Source organism: Myotis davidii, unplaced genomic scaffold (genome assembly GCF_000327345.1).
Source record: "Myotis davidii unplaced genomic scaffold, ASM32734v1 scaffold951, whole genome shotgun sequence".
NCBI classification, from domain to species: domain Eukaryota; kingdom Metazoa; phylum Chordata; class Mammalia; order Chiroptera; family Vespertilionidae; genus Myotis; species Myotis davidii.
Genome location: NW_006282602.1, coordinates 577,067 through 591,279, shown reverse-complemented (window position 1 = coordinate 591,279; position 14,213 = coordinate 577,067).

The window sequence follows — 14,213 nt, the reverse complement described above, 5'->3', positions numbered from 1 at the left end:
TTGCGCTTCCTGTACTTGTAAGTCAATTTCTTTCACCAAGTAGGGGAAGTTTTCTGTCATTATTTCTTCTAATAGGTTTTCAATATCTTGCTCTCTCTCTTTTTCTGGCACCCATAATTCGGATGTTGGTATGTTTGAAGTTGTCCCAGAGGCTCCTTACACTATGTTCATATTTTTGGGTTCTTTTGCTTTTTCCTTTTCAGGATAGGTGGTTTTTGGTTCTTATTTCAAATCTTTGACTCGATTCTTGGGATCCTCTACTCTGCTGTTGAAACCCTGTATATTATTCTTTATTTCAGTCAGTGTATGCTTAATTTCTGACTGGTCCTTTTTCACATCCTTGAGAGTCTAAATAAATTTCTTGGAAGTTTCTAGAAGATTCTTGAGTAACCTTATAGCTGTGGTTTTGAACTCTATATCCAGTATTTTGCTTTCATCATTTCTTTCACTTGTGACTTCTTTGTCTCTGCATTTTGGCTGCTTCCCTGTGTTTGTTTCTATGTACTGGGTAGCTGCTAAGTCTCCTTGAGTTGATAGAGTGGCCTTGTGTGGTAGGTGCTCTATAGGGCCCAGTGGCTCACCCTCCCTAGTCACCTGATGTGGACACTCTTGGTGCACCCTTTTGTGCGCTGTTTGCATAGTCTTGTTGTAGTTAACCCTTGATTGCTGTTGGTATTACTGGGAGGAATTGACCTCCAGGCCAATTGGCTGTGATGACCAGCTGTGTCTACACTGAAAGATCTGATGCACAGGAGACACCCTTATGGGACAGGACTTGGTTCAGTGGGGCTTTGGTGCACGCTGAGTCTGCCCCTTGAGTGTGTCTCTTATGGATGTGAAGAGTTGTAATCCAGTATGGTCTCACTCTGACCACTGGGTACACTGACTCTTGGATCTCCAAGGAAGTGCAAGGTCAGCCACTGTCTGGGACTGCCCAGCAGGAGCTACAGAGACATCTGCAGATTCTTCCTCTTTGTATGGGGTTTGGAAGTGCCCAGATGAGGTCCAGCTGTGAAGCAAGGCAGGCTGCTACTGCCAGGCCTTGGGCCTTCTTTTGGAAGCTCTGGGGCTCTCTGACCCAGCTGCAATTTGACAGGTTTTAGGTGGACAAAAGACAGGCCATTCATATGCAAAAGCCAATGCACACAGCTTGGGTGGAGTTGTAAACTGAGTGGGGCGGGGTCTCTGGGAATCACCAGGCCAGAGCAAACAGCATTGGCTGCCAATCAGCCCTGCACCGGAGAGGTCCCTGGGTCTCCGTGTCCAGTGCCCCCATGCAGGAACAATGAATGCTGCAAGCACCTCTGAAAGAAAGCCATCCTCACGTTCCTGTCCCAATGCCAGACAGTCCAGTTTCTCCCTGTATGTGTCTGGGTCCCCCCGAGTCTCGCCTGGAACTGGAGTTCAGAGCAAGCAGGAGCTTGTATCTCCCTCCCGATTAAAAGAGCAGCACATCCAGGTGCCAGCACTTCCCATGCCTCCGTACCTCTTATCAGTCTCAGTGCACTTTCTTCACCTCTCTAGTTGTGGAACTTCCACCCAGTCAGCTTTCCCGCGGTTCTGGGTGGTAGTTGTTCTGCCTCTTAGTTGTAATTTTGATATGGTTGTGAGAGGTAGCAAGTATAGGTGTTTACCTATGCTGCCATCTTGGTTCTCTCCCTACAAAGAGAAAATTTAATGCAGAGAATTGGTTACCAGGTGACATTAACACAGAGCAACCAAAGGTGAAATAATCAAGAAATTAGCAATAGCAGGAACTGCATCTCCTCTGGTTCTGGAGACTAACAAGAGTAGGTGATGTTATCAGAAACCAGACCATCTTTAAGAAACTGTGCTATTCTGTCAGGGTCAGAAAAATTCCCGATTGTATTATTATGTTGTATCTCTGTTTCTGTGCATGCTCTTTATTTGTATTTGGTATTGGTATTTGGTATTTATATTTTCACAGCTTTTTTGGCTAGTATTTCCCTTTCATATTTTTGTATCTCAAACTTTTAATTTTACTTATAGCATATCTTTTTAAGTAGCCTATAACTGTACATTGTGTTATTTAATCTATCGTGATAGTCTCTATCTTTCAATGGGTGAATCCAATCCAATCACATTTACTTGATTGCTATTATTTTTTTCTTATTACAAACTCTACATGGTCAAATACAATGATCAAAAGCTTTGCATTTTTGTCTCTGCTTGAGAGAGTATTCAGTGATGACTTTACTATGCACATGAGAATCTATAATTTGCCTTTAGGCAGATTTAATTTCATTTAGAATTAAAATAAAAGAAGGACCTATAGAAATTTAATCATAAATTCTTGTTATGCTTTGATCTGTTGGGTAGAATGGTTCATGGTGAGTTTGGATTTTATTCTAAGTGTAGTAGACATCTGGTTAGAATAGATGAGAATATGGAAATTACATGTTCTGATTTGAGAGGTAAAAGGATCAATCTGGCTGAAGCATCAATAGACAGTGGGGCTAGAATGAAAGCAAGGAAACCAGTATTAAAGAGAACACCACAGGCCCAAAATTAAGTCACTTGTGCTAAAGCCCATGATACCGAACATAGACTCAATACCTGACCTTATTGCAGTATTCGCTTTCTCTAGGAATGTAATCTTAATGGGTAATACTGGAATTTTCTGTGAGGGCCAATGAGGTAATCTGTCACATGTGCCCTCTCCATCTCCATCCCCCAAAGAAAATTGGGGCAATCTGCCTGATATGGCCTCTGCCTAAGGTAAGGTAGCCTTGCCTGAAACAATCCTTTCTTTTCTTTTTATAATAACTTTCCTGTACTGTCCAGTGTCCGCCTATAAAAGCCTTCCGTACTGTAGAGCTTCTAAGGCCCCTTCTCTACTTGCTAAATGGGATACTGCCTATTCATGAATAGCTCAATAAAGTCAATTAGATCTTCTAATTTACTCAATTGAAATTTTGTTCTTTAACAACCCTGTAAGAGATGATAGTGGATTGGCCCAGGCTAATAGTGGTGGAGATGGTGAGAAGTGGTCCAATTCTGGATGTATTATGAAGGTAAGCCCTCCCTGTCCCATGTATTCGCTGATGGAAGAAATGTAATGAATTAAGGCAGGTTCCTAGGTTTGAAGTTTGAACAATTAGATTAAAAGTAGTACTGTTTACTGAGATATGGGTCTGGCAAAGGAACCTCATAAGTTTTGTCTTGGACATGCTAGATTTCATTGATTGATAAATTTAGTCAACAGATATTTATTTAGCAGCTACTATGTGTCAAGTGCTATTTTAAATGCTTGGCAAACAGCATAAATGAAACTGAAACCTCCCCACCAAAAAAAAAAAAAAATTCTTGCCCTCATAGCTATTTCATTATACTTGTAGGATATCATCAATAAGCAATAAACATTATAAATAAGTGCAATGGAAAAAATATCAAAATATGGGGGGTGGGTAGTAAAGGGTTGTTAGTGGCAGTAGAGCATATGTGCATAGTAGGTCTCATTGAAAAGATGAATTTGAGAAAATGAAACCAGACATGAAATAGTCTAAGTTGCCCACCACAAGTAGAGTCAAATAAGTAGAGATTGGTTGAATCTTTGAAGTGTGTTTATTTATTTATTTTTTAAATATATATATTTTATTGATTTTTTTACAGAGAGGAAGGGAGAGGGATAGAGAGTTAGAAACATTGATTAGCTGCCTCCTGCACACCCCCTACTAGGGATGTGCCCACAAGCAAGGTACCTGCCCTTGATTGGAATCAAACCTGGGACCCTTCAGTCTGCAGGCCGACACTCTATACACTGAGCCAAATCAGTTAGGGCTGAGGTGTGTTTATTAATCAGACTAGAGGCTCAATGCATGAAATTCATGCACGGATGCAGTCCCTAGGCCTGGCTGGCTATCGACGCACAAGCGCCTGGTGTAGAAGGGCGGGTCCCAGCTGACCACTGGGCCCTGGGCAGTACCTGGGCCCCCTGGACCCCTGCACACCCCCTGCCACCTGAGTCATGGTACCTGAGTCCCCATGTGGAGATGTGATGAGCGCAGCCAGATGCCATGGGCTGGGGTGCAGTGTGGGCCTCTGGGCCACCCAGTGGTGCTGCATGGAAGTCAGGCGGGCAGCACGCTCTCTCCTGGCCAGCCTCACAGACAGGCTCTGCGTGAACCCGCGGGGAGCCCAACCAGCCCCTGTGGTCCTGGCAGCTGCAGCCCAGTTCATCCAGAAGAGGCCACACGGCTGTGGGGTGGGCTTCTTGTGGGTGCCCGCCACCTGAGAGCTGGGGGGCTTCCCTGGCACACGAGCCCTGGCGTCCTGAGGGAGGTTAGCAGGGGGCGTGAGAGCGAGTTCGGTGGACACCCCACATTCTCACAGCACCTCTGTCCCTGTCACCCCCACCCCCAGGTAGCCAGCAAGAGTCGCAGCCCCTGGCCTGGGCACCTCTGTAGGTTAGTTACTGCCACCCAACCTTAGTTCCCTGTCCCAGCCTGGGTCCCATCCCCGATCAGGTGATCAGGGCCTGCCAGCCACTGGAGTCCATCTGTGGGGTGATCGATGGGGGCTGGGCCCCCCACCCAAATCCCTCAGCACCTGAGAGCCAGGCAGTGGTCCCACCCCCCACCGTCACCACTGGTCACCATCTGTGGGGCAATTGACAGGGTTATCAGGCCCACTCGCACCCGCCTTGGCCTGGCTCTGCCTGCTCACCTGCTCCATCATCCCGCCACTGTCCTGCTCTCATCAGGGCCCATCAGGGCCAGCAGCACCTCCACTGCCACCCGCTGCCAGCACCATGTCGTCAATGGCCGCCATGTTCCACGCCGCCCCCTGGTGGTCAGCGCATGTCATGCAAGAGGTCAAACTCCCAGTCTCCTGGTAGAACTCCCCCTTGAACTACTGCCTGAGGGGACAATTTGCATATTAGGCTTTTATTATGTAGGATAGCCAGCAATCTGAGAGAGTGGCAGGTGTAACACCCTGACATTTCATGTCAAATAAGTTCTTATATAGGGTTAGTGGGTGAGAAAAAAAAAAATATCTGAAGTTAGTGAGTTCCCAGGATCTGCCTTCTATCATTGTCCTTATAAAAGTGAGCTCTCAGCCATTTGTATCCCTTCAGGCGTGTCCTGTCCTTGGTCTGCTCTCAAAATGTATCCTCTTTCTGAGTAATGGAGCCACCTGGGCTTCAAGGTCGATTTATCTTTACGACTCTGTTTTCCGTCTCACAGTGCATCCTCCACAGTTTCCCAGGGTCTGTGAGAAAACCTCTTATCTATAGTTAGTAAGGTGACTAATTATTAAACAACTGTGATTCTATTTCTATTACATGCCTTCCCCTATCAAAAAGCCTTGATGGAGGTGAAAGAATTAGCCATGCACTTATCTGGGAGAAGAGATTTCCAAGGGGAGGAACAACAAATGCAAAGTCCCTAAGGCAGGAATGTGAATAGAAATTTTGAAGCAAAAAAAAAAAATGCTATTATGCTTCAAGCAAGAGTGATCAATGGCAAGAGCATTAGTAAATGAGATCAGAGATATAACAACTGGACTGCATCTGTATGGCTGTGGAGGACTTTGACTTTTATTTTGAGCCCTTGCTTGGGAAGCAATTGAGGATTTATTTTCTAACTAGAGGAATAACATGATCTGATTTATGTAATATCAGGGTCATTCTGGCTGCTGTTTTGAGAACAGGCTATAGGGGGAAAGGGTGGAAACAGGGAAAACAGACAAGAGATTATAGCAGCTTGAAAAAGCAGTATGAAGTGCTGATAGATAAATAGGTAGGTAGGTAGGTAGATAGGGGAGAGAGAGAGAGAGAGAGAGAGATCAAGGATGACTCCAAAATGTTTGGCCTGAGTCATGGCGTTTCTGCCCCCTGTGTGGCAAAGACGGGATGGAGTAAGCTTTGGTAGAACATCAAAATTTAAGCTGTGTACATGCTCACTTTGGGATGTCAATTAGACAATCAGTGGAGATGAGATGCTAAGTAGGAAATAAAATGGTATGGAGATAATGATGACAGAAGTATGCATTGGTGATAGAAATTTAGGAGTTATTAACATACAGAAGGTATTTAAAGGTAAGGGGAGAGTGCCGATAGAAAAGAGACTAGCTCTAAGGACTGATCCCTGGAGTTCAACAGTGTTAACAGTACAAGGAGAAGAAAGTAACTAAGTAACTGGCAAAGGAGGCTTTTAAAGTGCAAATAGGAGAAAAACCCAGAGTGTCTACTTCCTGCAAGTTAAGTGAAGAAATATAATAAAAAAGGGGAGGGGATATTTGTTATAGTCAATGTGCCTATAGGTCAGCTAAGATGAGGATTGAAAATGACCCTGGGACTTACAATGTGAAGGTCATTTTTGAGCAGGACAAGATCAACTTTAGTGGAGGTGGGGATGAAAACCTGATTGTAGTGGGTCTAAGGAGAGAAATCAGGAGATGAATTAGAGGCAGGATGTGTAGAGAATTATTTCCAAGGGTTTTACTGCAGATGGATGCATATAAATGAGGAGATAGCTAGCTGGCAGAGGAATGAAGGTCAAAAGAAGTTTGTGATGTTTGTAAAATCAGAGAAATGACAGTATGTGCATTTATGGGCTGATAGGGATAGCCAAGTAAAAAGGGAAAAATGCAAGAATAAGAGGGCAGAATTGCTGGTGTGATGTCCTTTAGGAGTTAGGAAAGAATGAAATCTAGGGCACAAATGGAGGTATTGGCTTTATTTAGGGCAAGGATATTCAATCTATAGCAACATGTTCTTTTACTGGTATACCTGCTAATGGGAATGCAACTAAATTCATAAGATAATTATAACATTAAAGAGTTCTCCAATGTTTCATCACATAGGCTGTTCTGAAATTCCCCATGTCTACAATTGGCTAGGGAGAGTCTAGATTTTAGAGAAGGTAGCTGGAGGCCTAATTAGCTCCTAAGAACATACTGGGTACATTATAAGGAGATTGCTGATTAGGTAGGCTGGAGTGGAGGAGTGACCCCCTACAACCCTCTGCTTTCAGTCCTAGAATTTCAACTTCTGATTATTTCTTCTATCCTTGGCAAGAGGGACAGTGCAGGTATTTTATAGCATGAAACACTTCAATTAAATGTTTTTAATGTTACATTAAGAAAATAATTTTAAAACTTGTACATGCATTTTCAGATTAAAGCCAGCAAAGTATTTTGTGATTTTTATGGCAAAACTATATTCCTTATTCCTAGTGAATGAATGAACTTGCAGGCACATTTTGTGTTCATCTTTTTTTATATTTTCTGTTACAGTATTAGCTCATTTACTTATTCACAAATATAACAATACAGCTATTTTAAACCTTGTAAATTAAACATGTAAATGGCCTAAGAGTTATTATCTGACATAGCAATTCTTCTTAGTATAATTTATAATTTGACAGTAATGAAATTCATAAATAGGAATAGCAGTGCTAAAACAGGCAGGAAAAAAACTAACTTATAATGACCAGTTACAATAAGATAATAGCTTCTTGAATTGTTAAAGTTGATAATAGCTTAATTACTAGCTATTAAATCTGAGAAATAATCTTTCAATCTCCTTAACCTTCAAATTAAATATTTCTAATACCAATTCTTGCCTGCCTACAGTAGTTTTACAGGAAGAATTCCAATTATTTTATCATAACAATTCATCTCTACAATAATTACTTCGAATAACCATTGTTAAAACTTTTGGGGGAAACCAGCAATTATACTCCTTGGTATATAGCTAAGAAATGGAATCAGATGTTTACACAGAAGCTTGTACATGAATGTTTATAGAAGCATTATTAAGTATAGCCAAAAAGTAGAAACAACCCTTATTTCCCTTACCCAGTGAATGGATAAGTACATATGGTTTGTCCAGAGTGGACTATTATTACGATAAAAAGAAGTGAAGTACTAATATATATTACAGTGTGGGTGAACCTTGAAAACATTATACTAAGTGAAAAAAGTCAGACACAAAAGGCCAAATATTATATGATTCTATATATGTGAAATATCCAAAATATTGTAGATTAGTGATTGCCTGTGGTGGAGGGAGGAGAGGGAGTTGGGAATGGACAGTGACTGCTAATGGATATGGAGTTTCTTTTGGGGGTGATTAAAATGTTCTAACATTAGATACTATTGATGGTTGCACAACACTGTGAATATATTAAAAACTACTGAATTGTATCCTTTAAAGGAGTGCCCTTTATGGTATGTGAATTATATCTTAAAGTTGTTAAAAATAATAGCTTAAAAAACCATTAGTTGTTAAAAAACACAGCATAGAAGTTATTTTAGATAGTCACTTAAAACCACCTTCCAAGTAAGTTCAGAAGTTTTATTTTCATTCTACTTTAAAAAATAATACAGCCAATCTATGACTCACTGTGAAAAAAAATAATGAGGTAAAAGAATAGGCATTTTCCATCATTTTTCTGTTATAGCAAGTGACTACTGAAAGCTTGATTAAAGGTCGAAGGGGCACTGTATTTCCAGACATATTTTTTAAACTGCTTGAAATCCCGGACAATAAGTGTTGATTGTACAAGCAGACCAACACAGATGGTTATGGAAACGTGCCACAGCAAAGCCAGCTCAATATTTGGAAATTTCTCTTTAGAAGAGTGGTTTCTTTTTTTCTTTTTCTTTTATTTAGTCTTTTCTCCAACTGCAAACAACTATGTGAGTGAGTTCTGTTGTGAGAGAGCCTGTGAGTGCCACAATTGAATGGGAAGCACTGATGTAATGACATACAGCGAAGCTCCATCAAGCTGCTGGTGATCCAGACTACTATCTCTGACCAGACAATTCAACCGAGGCATTAAAAAATGCCATATCTATATTTCTCCCTAGGAGAACTTGCATTTCTTCATCTTTTCTGAAGAATTCTAGTATTGAACGTATAAAGAAATGGACTGAATACAGCAGCAGAAATGCCAACAGCTCAAAAAGCCTTGCTTTTACCAGGATGATAAATTATACTTTCTACTTTAGGTAACACTCTCACAGGCATTACCTTACTTGAGCCTCTTGAAAAACCTTGATTTAGGTAGAATTTGTGTCCTTATCTCTACTGCGCAGATGAGGAAATAATCTCAGTCGTTGGAATTCACTTAGGGTTTCATGTCTTATAGGTGCCTTAGCCAGAAATTTAGTCTTTATTGCTGAGTCCTGTTCTGGGGCCCTGTCATTGTACATTGCTGCACCATCAACCAGGTGCCTTATGAATAAGTACTCCGGAACTGCTTTGGTGAGGAAGTGGTTCTGGTCTTTTGTGAACACCTGATCACAGGTCCTGATAGAGCACTCATGCCATCAGGCTCAAATGATCCCACTTCCAAGTTTGATCTCTTTGCATAGCGCATCATTTCTTCAAATACTTATTGTATTTTGCATGCTCATTACTATAACCACCTCCTATCTACTTAGTACTTCTATCTCCTTTCATCCTTGTTCTGTCTATGGGAGAAATTAAAGCAAAGTAGTCAAAGCATTGACTTTGGAGTCAGATAGGGTTTTACAACCTGGTTTTGTTATTTACTAACTTCGTGAACTTGTACAGACTACGTAACATAGTTGGGTCTCAGCTTTCTTGTATGGAACACAGAGATAGGAACAAAATCCCCTTGGAATTTGTAATAGGGCGGAAATATAATTCAGCATCCAAATAATTATAGAGGGCCACAGGTACAAGTAGGATTGCTGCTGGCTGCCAAGACAGATGACACCCTATCTACATGAAACAATGTATGCAATGGGACTAGCACAGTTCCTGGCTTATGCAAAACCTTCACACATGCTGTTCCTTTGACTCAAATATCCCCTTCCCCTTCCCTGGCTGGCTTTTCCTGATTCTTCAGGTCTCAGTTTAAATGCCACCTCTTCAAAGAAGCCATCCCTGACCACCCTATCCAGGTCTATCTGTTCTTTCCTTTCATAGAACATATTGCAGTTTGAACTTAGGCATGCATTTGTGCACTTGGTTGTTGCCTCTTTTCCTTATTCTGCTGGAAGCTCCGTTAGGGCAAATACCATATATTTTTCATTCATTGTATTCCAAGAGGCTAGCTTACTGTTTTACAGGCATCAGGTAATTTATAGAATGAATGAATGAATGAATATTAACTTCTTTTCCCTATACTAGTGGTTCTCAGTCTGGATGATCTGCCCCCCAGGGAACATTTGGCAATGTCCAGAGGCATTTTTGGATATCACAATTAGGGTGACGTTGCTACTGGCATCCAGTAAGTAGAGGCCAGGATTCTCCTAAACATCTTACAATGCAAAGGACAGCATTCCTCAACAAAGAATTACCCGACCTAAAATATCAATAGTACTGTGATTGAGGAGCCCTGTCCTATCCCTAGTGATGTACGGGATTTTATTACCTGGAGTGGGTGTAAAAATAATTGCTGTACTGGAAAAATAAATGCTGTACTGCATTTTAATCTTAAGGATATATACCTTAAGATACCTTAAATGGTGAAAGATTATCCATTAGGCTCATTTTGTATCTCAAGGTTTAAAGGGTAGGTGGCACTAGAAGATGCCATAATTTACTCTTAAATTTCTTTGTAAGCAAGTCTTTATGATTTACAATTTATTATATTTAATTTCATCCCCTTTCTACACATATGCATTTTTCTACTAATCTAAATGTATGAAAACTATATAGTAATATTTCTGCCATTCAGCTCCACAGACATTTAGTGCCTAATATGTGCAAGTATTCTTCTATGTATGGAAATAAGTGAGTACTCACAGGTTTTTTTCAATAAGCTTATACTCATTGACTAGTTCCATATGGTAAGAATCTCATTCTGGTAGCCTCCGACCATCACTTGGAGTAGTTAATCATTATTCAGGGTTTCCTAGGTCCCAGGTAAGTATATCACTATAGTAGTGTAATGAATGGCACTGATATACATGAATGAAGAGAGAGTCTTGTTTGGCTTTCTAGAACATTCCCAAGACTTATCAGACAGCTAGAGTTTTTATTTCCGTGGGGGGGGGGGGGCACAAACCCACATTCCTTCCATCTTTTAGTAAACAGTGTATCTGTGCTTTAGTCCAGTTAAAGCACCAAGAATCACAGAAAACATTTCAAATGTTATGGATGGTTTTTGCTATAGGAAATCTAGCAGACCTTTTCTTCAACTTATATTGATGAGGCACTACATGTTTTTTGGGCACTGTACTAATCATTGGGAATAAGAAGATGAATAAAACACCACTTCTGCACAGGAAAGAGAGGCACTAATGATGTTTTCTATCTCAGCAGATGGCATCATCATTCATCCTATTGCCCAGGCCACAAACCTTGGAATCATTCTTGACTTCTTTTTTCTCTCCCCCTCCCCCATGCATAATTCATCAAGAAACTGTGTTGACTCTATCTCAGATGTCTAATTTTATACCATCACCAGCCAAGTCCAAGTCTTTGTCATCTCTCTTCTGGACTACTGTAATAGCCTTGTAACTGGCTTCCTTTCTTCCATTCTCTTAATATTGATATTTCCACTTAATAAGAATGACCCTTGTAAAATAGAAGTCAAATCTGCCATCACTCTACTCTCTTTCCATCGCAATTAGAATAAAATCTAAACGTTCATGTCAAGCTTTCATCAAACTCTTGTACTTTTCCTCATTGTTCCTTCTGCTGTAGCCACACTGGCCTCCATCCTGTTCCTTGCACAAGTCAAGTACACTCTCACCACAGGGCCTTTGCCCTTGCAGCTTCCTCTATGGAGAATGCTCTTAGCCCAACTTTTACTCAAATTTTATATGGCTTCCTGACCAAATGTCACCCCTCAGAAAGGTATTCTTTGAATAGCAGTTCCTGTCTCTCTCTCTGCTCTTTACTCTGCTTTATTTTACTTCAGAGCTTTCAGGTGAATAGTGCATTTCGGGGTAATAAATAATTTTTATTCATATATATATATATATATTAGAAAAACAAGGGCAAGAGTATTCTGGATATTTCTATTTTTAAAATATATTTTTAGTGATTTCAGAGAGGAAAGGAGAGGGAGAGAGAGATAGAAGCATCAATGATGAGAAAGAATCATTGATTGGTCACCTCCTGCACGACCCCTTCTGGGGATTGAGCTTGCAACCCAGGCATGTGACCTTGACCAGAATTGGACCCAGGACCCTTCAGTCCGCAGGCTGACACTCTATCTACTGAGCCAAACCAGCTAGGGCTGGATATTTCTAATATGAATTTGCTCATTGATTTATTGTCACACAACTATAAAAGAAAGCCCACGAAGGCAGAGAACTTCTCTGTCTTGTCCCCAATTGTATACATGTGCCTAAAACAGTTTCTGGAGCAGGATAGGTATTTAATAGATGCTGAATGAATTAATTTTCTAAAATTTCATTTAACATGCAAAAATCCATGTTGGAAATTATTAAATTTTAATTCGGGTGTTTCATTAGTAATTTGATGATTTAATGGGTCTATTTGTAATTTTCCTAAGAAATTAATTATAATTATGAAAACAAAAGTTTGCTGAATTGGAAACAGCGGTTAAGGGATTTGAGTTTCTTGTGTGGGCTCTCTGTAAGATATATGACCTTGAGCAAGTCACTTAACTATTCTAAATTTGTTTCTTCATTTGAAAAATGAGGGTATAATTCTCACCTTGTCTATCACATGGATATTTAGTCCTCAAATCATATAATCCTTGTAGACTATACCAGTTTATATGTTTAAGCGTGGATTTCAGTATGTATTCCTGTTTGGGGAAAATATAGGGTCTTTCAATTCAGTTGATTGTTTTTTTTCCCCCCATAATATAAAAAACCAATCAAAAACTGTAGTATGCTTGTATTTTGTCACATCTTTGTTTTTTGAAATCTCCAGTGTTGATTTAGTGATATAGTAAAACAACAGAGAAACAAAGAATGATATTATCAGACAAACAAAACAGAACATGTTTGTTCCACAATGGGATTAGCAGTGCATGTATAATTTCATGATGATATACTTACCATTTTCTGCTGAATGAGACATTCAACAACTGCCTCATAAAAATGAAAAGATTCTGCCAAAACCGGTTTGGCTCAGTGGATAGAGCGTCGGCCTGCAGACTGAAGGGTCCCAGGTTCGATTCCGGTCAGGGGCATGTACCTGGGTTGTGGGCACATCCCCAGTAGGAGATGTGCAGGAGGCAGCTGATCGATGTTTCTCTCTCATCGATGTTTCTGACTCTCTATCTCTCTCCCTTCCTCTCTGTAAAAAATCAATAAAATATATTTTTTAAAAAATGAAAAGATTCTGGCTTATGTGAGATTTGAAAAATCTGAAAATTGTATTTTGAAAAGCCACCCATCATTGAAATATTTGCCAATATCTTAACATACCCAGCTTTTAGATTGGAGACTAATACATTTCTACATATTTAAAATATGCTGCTTGAAGACCTTCCCAATGAACAGTCAGACTCTTCAGCTACTGTGATCCATAATGTCTAAATTGATCCTCATAGAGTAGATATTTTTATCCTCTTTTTTCAGATAAGAAAATTATTCACAATTAAATTATTTGTGTGTCGGCACAATACAAATAAGTGGCAAGCAATTGCCAATCCAGTATTTCCCCCTGATATACATGTTTCATACAACTGGCATCATCAACTGATATTAATTTAGCACACTCAGGGAATGATTTAATTTGATACTGGTTATAATCTCAAAAAGTTGAGCATCTGTGGGGGAGATAGATCGGACACTATAGCAATGAGATAAACTGGGTAAGTAAGTAGTTTCTCATGATGCAGGGAAAATTTTTTTGGAGGAAAAAATTAAGCTCTCTCTTAGAAAATAAAAGGGACTACAACAAAGCAAATTTGAGGTTAGGATAAAATAGCTTGAATATGAACAGAAGCAAAATGAAGGATGATAATGAAGGCTTCATGGTGTTTTCTAGGGCTGTGATGGAGAAATGTGTTGTGAAGGCAAATGCAAGGGTTGCAAAGACATATAGGCATTTTTCAACGTGTCCATAGATGTTTATTTCCAGCAGAATAAAGCAAAATAATCTCAAATCTTTCTACTCTATATATTATGTCCAATAAATAACTGGCAGAACTGATATTTGAGTCTAGGTCTCTGCTTCCAAAATTATTTTTTTTCCCACTGAAACATGCTATCTAACCTATTATTTTGTCAAACTGTTAAATAATATAATTTCCCCCAAGCAATATCACTAGTCACATGGTAAA